This window comes from Phalacrocorax aristotelis, chromosome Z (assembly GCF_949628215.1).
Source record: "Phalacrocorax aristotelis chromosome Z, bGulAri2.1, whole genome shotgun sequence".
NCBI classification, from domain to species: Eukaryota; Metazoa; Chordata; class Aves; order Suliformes; family Phalacrocoracidae; genus Phalacrocorax; species Phalacrocorax aristotelis.
This window is the reverse complement of record NC_134311.1, coordinates 34,218,987-34,229,310: the sequence shown is the minus strand read 5'-3', so window position 1 is coordinate 34,229,310 and position 10,324 is coordinate 34,218,987. Positions and strand designations below refer to the sequence as shown.

Genomic DNA, 10,324 nt, shown 5'->3' with positions numbered 1-10,324 from the left:
ATGTGTCATTCCTGATGTATAAGAAATGTTAGCCCATCCTCTGAGAATCAAAGCACTCACTTTGAGCATTCATGTTCCTTTTAAGTTACAAAAAAAGTCATAAAGGAACGGAGTAAAAGTTACTGTAAAGCTAGTGATCAAGTCTGGGACTGTTCAAGCTGGATTCAGTTCCTTTTTCTACCAAAGATTTAATTCTGATCTTACCCAAGCCAGCTCCTTTCTTGCCTGCAAAGAGTGAAAACAACATATCTTTTCCTGAAAGGTTTCTGTTGAAGCTAGTTATGCTAAAGAGTGTATAAGACCATTAAGACACATAAAAGAAAGAGATTAAATAAAATATTTTTTTAAGGATATATAACATTCCTTTGTTCTGAATTATTTCCATTATTCAATAACCATATATATAAGACCTCCTTACAGCAATAACACACAGAAATTGTGTGGATTAGTATCATAATATGTGCAAGATACTCCAGCCAATTTTAGAGCCTCTAAGGGCTAGATGCTGAAAGAAAAAATAATAACTTTGAAGTCCTGTTCTAAGGTATTACAGATTACACTTGCCAAATGGCCAAAGCATAGTAAACCTGAGGAAGTCTGATTTAACTCTAACTTCTGGGTTTTTTTTCCTATTAAATTAGGAAAATGTACATTTGGGTTATTCAAACAGCTTTTGTTCTGCCTTAGGCACTAATGCAGGGGCAGGGACGAATCTGCCTTTAAAATTGTTTAATCTAATTTAGGGTTGTGGAGACCAAAATGGCTTAATCATAACCATATGATAGTTACCATAGAGTATTACTACATGTAAGAGTTATTATATTAATTTTATGGGCTCGTAAATTTTGCTATGGAATAATTCTGCTAGCCCTACACTATACGTTATCTTATACTGATGACGTATACTCTCAAACTCAGTTTCCCCATAACTTTTATCTGGGATTGGGATATAAATTTTGAAGTGGAAAATACATAAGTTTTCACTTGAACTGCCCTTTTATTCCCTCATCACTGCAAGATCATGCATACCATGTTGTCCTTGGAATTCTCAAGTATCTCTTCAAAGTATAAGAAGTCTCACTTCCATGAAGGCATCCCTGGCAGAGGCATTTTTATTCTCCTAGAGTAATTCAATAGTTCTTAATTTCACCCCTGTATAACATGCTAAGTGGCTGAGTTCTCTCTGTGTTGGTGTACAGCCAAGAATAGTGTAAGTTATATTGATTCCTGCACCCTTAAAATCCATGGGAAGGTTCCAGAAGCATTTAGATGTCGTAGGAAAGAAGAAGGCACTTGGGGCATGGGGTTGCACTTTGGGATCCTGGAGAGCTCCCCACTCTATATGCAGACAGCAATTGTGCCACTATCAATAGCGCAGACAAATAGTGGCCCTGTTTTACCTGAAAATAGAAAAGGGCATGTTCCTGATACAATGCCTGCGGGTCTCTAACTTGTCTTTGCCAAACCATGAAACTACTTTTAAGGAATTTTTTCTTAAAAATATCTACGTATTTCTGAGCCTGAGTTGGGAAACCAGCAAGGTGTAATTCAGCTAAATAGTAAAAGGATAGCAAAGCCATAAGCAAAGAAAGCAAGGCCAGGTGGTGTAACCAGGTGTCGTGCCTACATTTCAACTTCTCTTGCTTCTATCTCATCTGATTCTTTAAAAGTGGAGGGAATTGCTATGCATGTATGAAATCCAATTGCTGACTGCTGATGTATCATCTCCCTCACTGTCATTCCTGAATACCAGCACAGCCCATAGAAACTGTCTTTAATCTTTCTTACACTTACCTTTTTCCTGGAAGCTTCTCTCATCATGTGTTCTGGGAAATGTCTAATCCATTAACAGCAAGGACAGCTGACTTGAGCAGTTCTGAAGCTGAGCACTTGTCAATTTTAATTTGGGGTGTTATCACAACAAAATCCAGCCACAGTCCTCTAGGAATGCATATGCTGCACACTCTATTAAACCTAACTCTTTGTTCAAGGTAGAATACCTTACAGCTTAAGTAAGATAACAGCAAAATATCAAAACGAGGGCTAGGGCCTCTTTAAGCCAATATCCAGGCATGTTTAATACCAGCTTTTGGCAGTGTGGAGTCAGGCCTAGTGGGAACTGAAGCAGTGACAGTGGAGAAAGGGATGGAGCCGGAACTTTTCCAATGGTGACATTTGCTTGCAGAAGCTTGGGAGTTTTTCCCCAGTGATGCTAGCACAGCTCTGAATTGTGTAATGGGAAGTGGAAGCTGCTGAATGAATGCAGGGATTCATGAAAGATGGATCAGGTCCGTTAGTGTGCGGGAGAAGTGTGGGGGGTGTATGTGCAGGTGTATCTCTAGAAGTGTATCCATGCATATATATTCATATATGTGGGTAAGAGAGAGACAAGTACATACATTGGATGTGAGCTGCATGCCTCCAGGCACTCAATGAAACAGAGCTGTGCTGTATGATAGTATTAGAGCTGCAAACAACAGCTGGAGGGCTTCAGAGGATGAAAAGGCAAGATTTGCTGAACAAGGAAAGTGCTCCAGTGAGGATAAATGCATTGCATAAAGGTGGCACAGTGGCAGTGGGACTCATAAGCAGTGCTCCTGGACATGCTGTGCAGGTGGGCGGGCCTGGAGACCCTGCCGCTTATCAGCTGTGGCTGAGGCAGCAGCAGTGCCCGCTGCCTCCGCGGCTGCCTGTCTCCACCAGCCAAAGTAGCTTGAAAAGGTGTCGTGAGATTTGCCTTCATGTGGTTCTTAAAATAGCACTGTAAAAACTTCAATGATGACTGAGTGATAAATTCTTGAGAGCTGAACTTTTTTTTTTTTTCTGGTGAAATGCAGCTGAAATGTGGAAAGTCTTGATGTCGCTAAAATTGCCTTTTTCAATCAGATAAAACTTTGTTTTGTATCTAGATTAATATGTCCCTGTCACTTTAGGAAAGGCTTTTGCGTTAAAATGCCAAGAAAAAATCAGAGTAAATAGGCACATGGGACAGGAGACAATAGATCTGTTTGTTTAGCCTATATGCAAAGTTGAATTGAAACACAGAACATGAAATACAATCATTTTAGCCAAAACAATACATCGCTATGTTATGTATTAAATAAATGTATCTAGAGTCCTGGTAGAATTGGCAAAGACAGGACCCATTCCAGAAGAAATGGCTACTGCAATTGTTGTCATTTGGGAAGTCTTTGGCGACACATTAGAATCTCAGGGGGTTTCTTTATTTATTTTATTTTTGAATGGCCAAAAGGTCATTTTTTTTTTCTCAAATACTCCCAGTGTAAGTAATAGCTGAATCAGCTTAATGAAAGGCACAGAAAATTAAACTGAATAGCAAACAAAACAACAAAGCAGGGGAGCAGGGGTACTCAAGCGAGGAGCCAGTAAGAAGGCTTAACTTCCTTAATGTGAGAAACAAAGGACTAAAACCTCATTACGGGTGTGAGGTCAGCAAGCAGCCCTGCCACTGCTCCTGTTAGTGGCAGGGATTTTAGTTATAACAGAAGCTTTCTCAGCATTTAATGAACAGAATAAATGAGCTTTAGATGGGCCAATACTTGAAGGAGCCTCTGAGAATACAATAGCTGCTAATGGATGTTGTTGAACTGGTGAAGAAAGAACCCAGAGAGCGAAGCCTTGACACACTTTTCATGATGATGTGTCCAGTGAGGAAACAGACACACCAGGAGCTGTTTCTAGGACTGCTTCAACTGGGTTTATGTACCTTTCCCTTTTGCAAAAGATGCCACCAGATCACCAGCCAAAGAGGTGACTGCTGCAAGCACCAGGATCTAACCTATAGGTAGACTGTTCTTTCAGATTTAGCAGTGTGAGACCTGTTCTGATATGACAGCTCCTCTCAAGCTTTGAAGAGGGCTGCCTTGCTTTTCGCAATTTGCTGACAGCAAAGATTCAGAAAATGTCTGACTGAGTTCAATTATGTCTTTTTTTTAAAAGTGTCATCTTATTCTTTTACTAGTTACCATTTCCTTCACCTGAAAAATGAACAATATTTTTTGCAGTATTGACTTTCCTGATCTGACAGGGGAATGATGAGCAGATGATGTTTTTCAGACATGGCCTCACAAAGGCTGCATCCATAGAGCCTCCCGGGCACGTTACAAGGAGTACTAAGGCTGTATGTGACGCAAAGTGGGGATTGTCAGTACTTCTCATAAAGTATGCTAGAAAAGAAAGTCTGCATTGACTTTATGCTCGAGTGCATGATGCACAAAGGCCTAAGACCTAGAACAAACACATTTTAGTAATATAGGAAAAGGCTCATTAGTTGTTTTCTGTTCAGCATGTAACAAGGAATTCTTAGAACATTGCAAAGCAATCACCCAAGTTAAAAACCAAAATTAAACAGAGTGAGTGGTCTGAGAAAAACAGTAATGTACTAAAAAATATGGACTTCTTTGCTACTGAGGAGCAATACTGTGCAACTGTAGCCCAACAGATTTTCCTAATATTATTATAATCTTTAAAGTAGCTGCTACAACAGATGCAGTTTCTTAGGGTCCTCAGCTAACTGTACGTATCTTTAACTGGATAAAAAGAAATCATGGAACCACAGAATCACAGAACAGCCAGGCTGGGAGGGACCTCAAAAGATCAGCTGGTTGAACATTTCCTAGGAAAAGGCAACCTGGATGAGATTACCCAGCACCCTGTTCAGTCGCATCCAGAAAACCTGCAGCAATGGGGACTCCACCATGTCCCTGGGGAGGTTGTTCCAGTGAAGCATTGTTCTCACTGTAAAAAATTTATTTCTTAAGAAATATCAAAAAGGAATCCTATACTCAGGAAGTAAAAGACAAGCAGTATCTTTTTCTGGAATTTCAATACATAGGCCCTTTGCAGTGTGCTGTAAATCCATAAGACTAAAGACAAATTGATTTTAACCCCACAGCAAAAGTGAGTCCTTGACTCTGCAACTATTTTTCAGCACGCACAAGTACATAAGTGCAAATGCAGAAGGACAAGACTAAATGCAAGTAAAAATCTTGTACAGCTGAGGTGTGTGTGACATTGCTGGTGTTCAGTCCAGGCTACCATATCAAAGAACCCAGTCCTTCCATCTTTCTCACTAGTTAAATATTCCCCAGAGCAATGAAATCGCAGGTCTCAGTGGCCTACCAGCCTGTTACCGTCCTCAGAAGCAGCCAAGTAAAAGTGGCTTCTGTTTGTTCCTGCTTCTATCTTCTCCTAATCACTCTATACCATTTCACACCTGTAACTTTTCTGACAAAATTGCTACCCACAGCAGAATCATCCAAGATGTGGCTCCTGTCCTGTCTCGTGGGCTGCCACCTATGTGTGCCATCCATTCTGATCGCTGAGCTCATGTTGTCTCTGACAAGAATATGAGCTGGAAAAACACTGTAGGTTTATTGTCAAGCCCATATGTAATTTGAAACTGAAAACCTCAGTCTTTGATCTGCAAACTGAGCTAATCTGCCATGGAAATGTCCAGACAAGAGTAAATTTTACTTCAGAATATTATTTCCATTAATTTGTTTATCTGCACTTTTAAATGTATTTAAGTATTTCCTCTTTCTGTGTTACAACAAGTGCTGGTTTGCTGACTTTTAGATGACTCCAGAGAAGTGTACGCGAGGAGTTTGGAACAGACCCCACTGAGCTCGCTCTGATCACCAACCACAGGATCTGGTCCAGTGGCTCCAGCTGTAGGTTGCCATCGCTGGTTGCCCTCCCTTGTGTGTTCCCCTCCACATACCCTGAAGTTTTACCCCACTGATCCTAAAAGCACCTTATATATTTGTATGTGAAGCATACAAATAAACTGCAAACTCTCTGAGCAAAAGGTAGAACAGAGCAATCGAATATCCTCCATCACTTCTTCTGTAACACAGTGCTGGAAGCAAAGCCCTGAAGTTTCTGCTGGTCAGTAGTGGTAGAAGAAGAAAGATAGGGTGGAGGATGGCATGCTGCACCTTCTACAGCCCGAGGGAAATGGAGAACTGGGGAAGGGAACAGAAAGCCAAGGTTCAAAATACATCAAAGGTAAATCCTGTGCAAGTGAGAGTGTCGCTAAACTCACCACTGTATGTCAGGAAAATTTCAGCCCAGACTTATTCAATTAAGTATTCTGTTGCTCAGTATTTCCAGGCCACTTACAGATATACCAAATACATTCTATATTTACAATTTATTTGAATACTGATGGAAAAATTGATGGTTGTCAGGATTAAGCAAGAGAAGGTCAGTTTTCCTAAAATATCTTAAATATAAGCAGTCCATTACACTGATGTATTATCAAGTGCCTATTATCTCAAAGTAGACTTCATGTCAAAATCAACAATATTTAGGTAAAAACCATGCACAGAAGAGTGTATTTAATGGCTAGTCTAAGAAGTACTGCATAAATAACAGTTGAGGACCACAGGAATATTTTTTTTTAATTTTCAGTGATAGAATGGTTTAGGAGTATGAAATATCTTTGCGAGTCCACTCTTTTTTCTTCTGCAGGTATTTCAGTTGTCTAAGAGTATAAGATGGAAACAACTTTAACCACCATGGATTTTAAAATCCACTTTCCCTATAAAAAGGTGAAGCATGGCATACTGGTGTATTTCAGAGGACATCGTCTCTTGAAATGAGACAACTTTACAACAACAGTTTTAAAAATAAGAAAAATGGAGGGACAGGCCCTATTCAAGACACTGTAATCTTACAAAATGAAAGTAAAATGGATAACAGATGCAGAATGATATTGGCTTGAAAAACACAGTCTTGTTAATAGGGAGCTGCTCTGGCAAGTATGGGAAATGGATCTCATGCTCCTGTTATCTACCCTTGTATATTTAAATCTGAAGATTGAAATCTGCCCATCCCACATGCAACCCGTGAGGGGCTGCAGGGCAGACGAAGCGGCAGTGCAAGCAACCTTGAGCATGTCGCTGTTAGAGTACATCAGCAGGAGACCTCAGAGTTTCATACAATCCAAAGTGGATTTACCTTAACAGCTACCCAACTCCCACAGATTTCCTCCCCAGAAAAGATTATTTTCTAATTCTGCTGTTAGATCTTCACTTGGAGTCAGGTGCTAAAACTCACATCTGAATCAGTGAAAGTCAAGGATCTTTTCCCTCTCCCTTGGTGTCCTTTGCTCAGCACCTGTAACCATGTTATTTCTCTTTCTGGCTCCAGTGAGAGTCTGAGTGAAAAAAACAGCCAGTTTTGGCTAATACCTAACAACTGTTGGGCCCTCAGGTATGAGTAATGTGGTCATAATGTACATATTAAAATGCAGTTCATGTGCATTATGGATAAAAATGTGTTGGATTCAAGCTGTTTCTTGAATCAAGCAGACAAGCATTGCTTTCTGATGCCATCTGTGTTATGATACAGCAAAGACCCTTGATTGCCTTTCCTCTTTATCCTCAAAATGCCTTTTGGTTTTGTCCTTTGTGAATAACATTTTCTTGGTAGCATTACTGCAATGGCAATGGTCTGACCATATGAAAGAAAAAAAGATCTCTGGGAGGAGATAGGTTTTTATAAGATCAACTATTATACTTGACAGAGTTGTGTCACTGATCTATCTGGTCAACGGTTTAGGCCATCATGATGATTAAAAAATGGTACCACCTCATCATATAAGCCTTGCCTCTTCAAGCATATTTTCTATTTAAGTTGTGGCTACCTTTACAATTACACATATTAGTATATTGTACAGACATTCTGCCATCACAAATGGCTTTGCACAAAAACCAAATTCATTATACCTTGTTAGGCAGGATTAAAGTTAACTTTTTATGCTTTCTCATTTGTTTTTCAAATTAGAGTACCATATCTTCAGTTAAAGCAAGACTACCTGTCCACTTTACTTTGCAGTCCTTTGATCTATTTACAACAATTACAAGGTGTAATTGTGACTTTAGATTCAGTATAGTGTTTCTCTTCTCTTCTCTGCAGATCATCCAGTGGTTGAAAAGACGGAAGTCACCTCAGAACCAGCAAACCTCACATAGTTTAATTCAGCAAACTAGACAGGAGAACAAAGAGTAAAATACTGTTTTCATATATCTAAGGTGTCTCTTTCTTCAATTTACAGAAAGTTTAAACTACCTGTGTCAAAAATGTCCTAGCTGGAAAACATATTATGGCTCTTCCAGTAGTAATGAATTGGGAATAGGTGATGTCATTTGCTTTTTCAGATCCTAAAGAAGGTCAACATCTCTACTGAAGCCCTGGCATTACTGGCTATCCACTCTGTGTGACTGTGACTTTGGAAAAATGGACAGAGAGCTAAATTCAGAAGACTGGAGGAAGAGTAGACATCCAAACTTAAAGATGGTTTCCAAAAGGATAAGGTGCAAGATGACTAAGAAGAAAACATAGGAAACCCCCAACACGAAATATTGATGAAGTGTATCTAGTGTGGTCTTTTTGCTTGTCTCTCACTTTAAATTTCAAAATAATTCAGTAGAAAGTTATACCTATCTGGAATCTCGGGTTTATAGTTATGGCAATGAAATGTTCTACTTGAAGAAATTTATTTTTTCCCTTAATGGATATTACATTTCATCACTAATGGGATCTGCCTCTGTTCCTTTATACATACCTGCTGCCTCCTGGTTGAAGATGCCTGTTCAAAAGATAACCACATTTCAGTCGTAGACCTAGTGGTGAGGAAAACTGGTCTTTCAGTGTTAACAATTGTATGAATACTAATGAAACACAGCTGCTCTGCCATTTTTATGTTAACTTGCATCCATAATAATATTTTATAGACATTTCCTGAAAGTTACAGTAGCGGGTGTATGCTAACCACAAAGAGACTAATCATTCTAGTTACCCCACACCAGTTAACATTTGCAAACCCTGACTTCTAGAAGGCACAGTTTGAAAGTATTGATACATTGATTGCCCTCAACTGACTTGCTTGAGGGAACAGAAATCTGTTGACATCTAGCAGCCCCTAAAGTATTTCAGCAAACCTACTTTTGTTTTTGCTTTTGCATTTGTGGCTTTACATGTGTTACTGAGCATTGCTTCTGCTATGAAGTTATCAGTGGTCAATGGCAGATGTGTGGACTAAGTCACCGTCAGCTCTTGCATTCAACAGCTGTGTGTTCACTAGTTTTTGCACATCACTTCAAACTCAGAAATGAAAATTACAAACTGGAACACAACTTTGGAAAATCACCAGCCCATGATTTAATATGCAAGTTGCCACCATGCTAAGGTGCTCCGTAGTTTCATGTTTCAAGGATTCAAGGTTTATGCCTTGAGTCAGGAGACCTGTCCCTTTCAAACCTGTGGTTAGTTTTCTCTAATGTGTTATAAATGTCTAATTCGAGCCTTGTATCCTGCTGTGCTCTTTGTCTGAATGCTCCATTTGAAAGTGGAGTTCATGGATTTAATTTTCACTGGGAAAATTATACTCTTTTTTATAATTTTGCAGTTCATTCAATTCAATTCAGTTTAATGTTCATAGAGTAACTACCCTACCCATGTTGATATCAAAAGAAAATGTGATGAGAACTTATTGCTATATCTTCATTTAGCCATTCGTTAATTCCTGTACTTGTATCTCTTTTCTCCTTCCTTAGCATTCCTCAAAAGCCATTGTGTTTTTTCTCAACTGACTTCATGAGAAACTGTGAGGTTCTCATGGTGCTGTTGGGAAATGTATATTGTAGAAGCTCATTCAAGTGATTTATGCAATTAGGAAAATGTACAAGCAATGGCTCCGGGACATGCCTGTAATAAAATCCAAATGCAGGTAATGAAGTTGAATTTCAGATTAAAATTTTTGCATAGCTCAGCTGCAAGCCACATAAACTGAAGCAATTCCAAACTTGCTTGGAAAAAGTGATGCTAAAATTAAAGGCAGAGGAAATGTCAGAGAGATGCAGCTGCCTGTGCTGTCCCATATCGCTGTAACAGTTGTCTCTAATCTCTCTCACCTGCCTCCGTGAAATGTTTTGTCACAGGCTTTGATCAGCTACAGTCTGGTTGTTTCAGAATTGTCAGAGTGAAATGACGAAGCAGAAAGCAGTCTGTGTGTGTGTGTGTGAGTGCGCGTGTCGTAAAAATATCTCAGCTTGAGAACACATATCAGAAAGTTTCTACTCAAACTCAAAACCACAAATTATTTTCCCACAAGATGAGGTACCAGCATTATGAAGAGCAACCAGTCAGAGACTACTCAAGAATTTATAGAGGTTTTTTTTCAGATTGAGACAAAGAGGCAGTGTTGGAAAATGAATGAGAAGAAATCCCCTTTGAGATGTTCCTCATTCAGGTCTCAGTTCTGCTCTCTATACACATGGTCCAGACCTAGGAAATT

At 39.4% G+C, this 10,324-nt stretch overlaps 1 long non-coding RNA gene across 1 annotated transcript; it reads left to right on the top strand.

Annotated features, from left to right (window-relative positions):
* Positions 1–5,091: 5,091 nt before the first annotated feature.
* On the top strand, positions 5,092–9,716 carry LOC142050090 (uncharacterized). Its single transcript, XR_012657920.1, has 3 exons — positions 5,092–5,693; positions 6,496–6,575; positions 7,945–9,716. It is a non-coding gene; the product is annotated as an uncharacterized LOC142050090 (long non-coding RNA).
* The last annotated feature ends 608 nt before the right edge of the window (positions 9,717–10,324 follow it).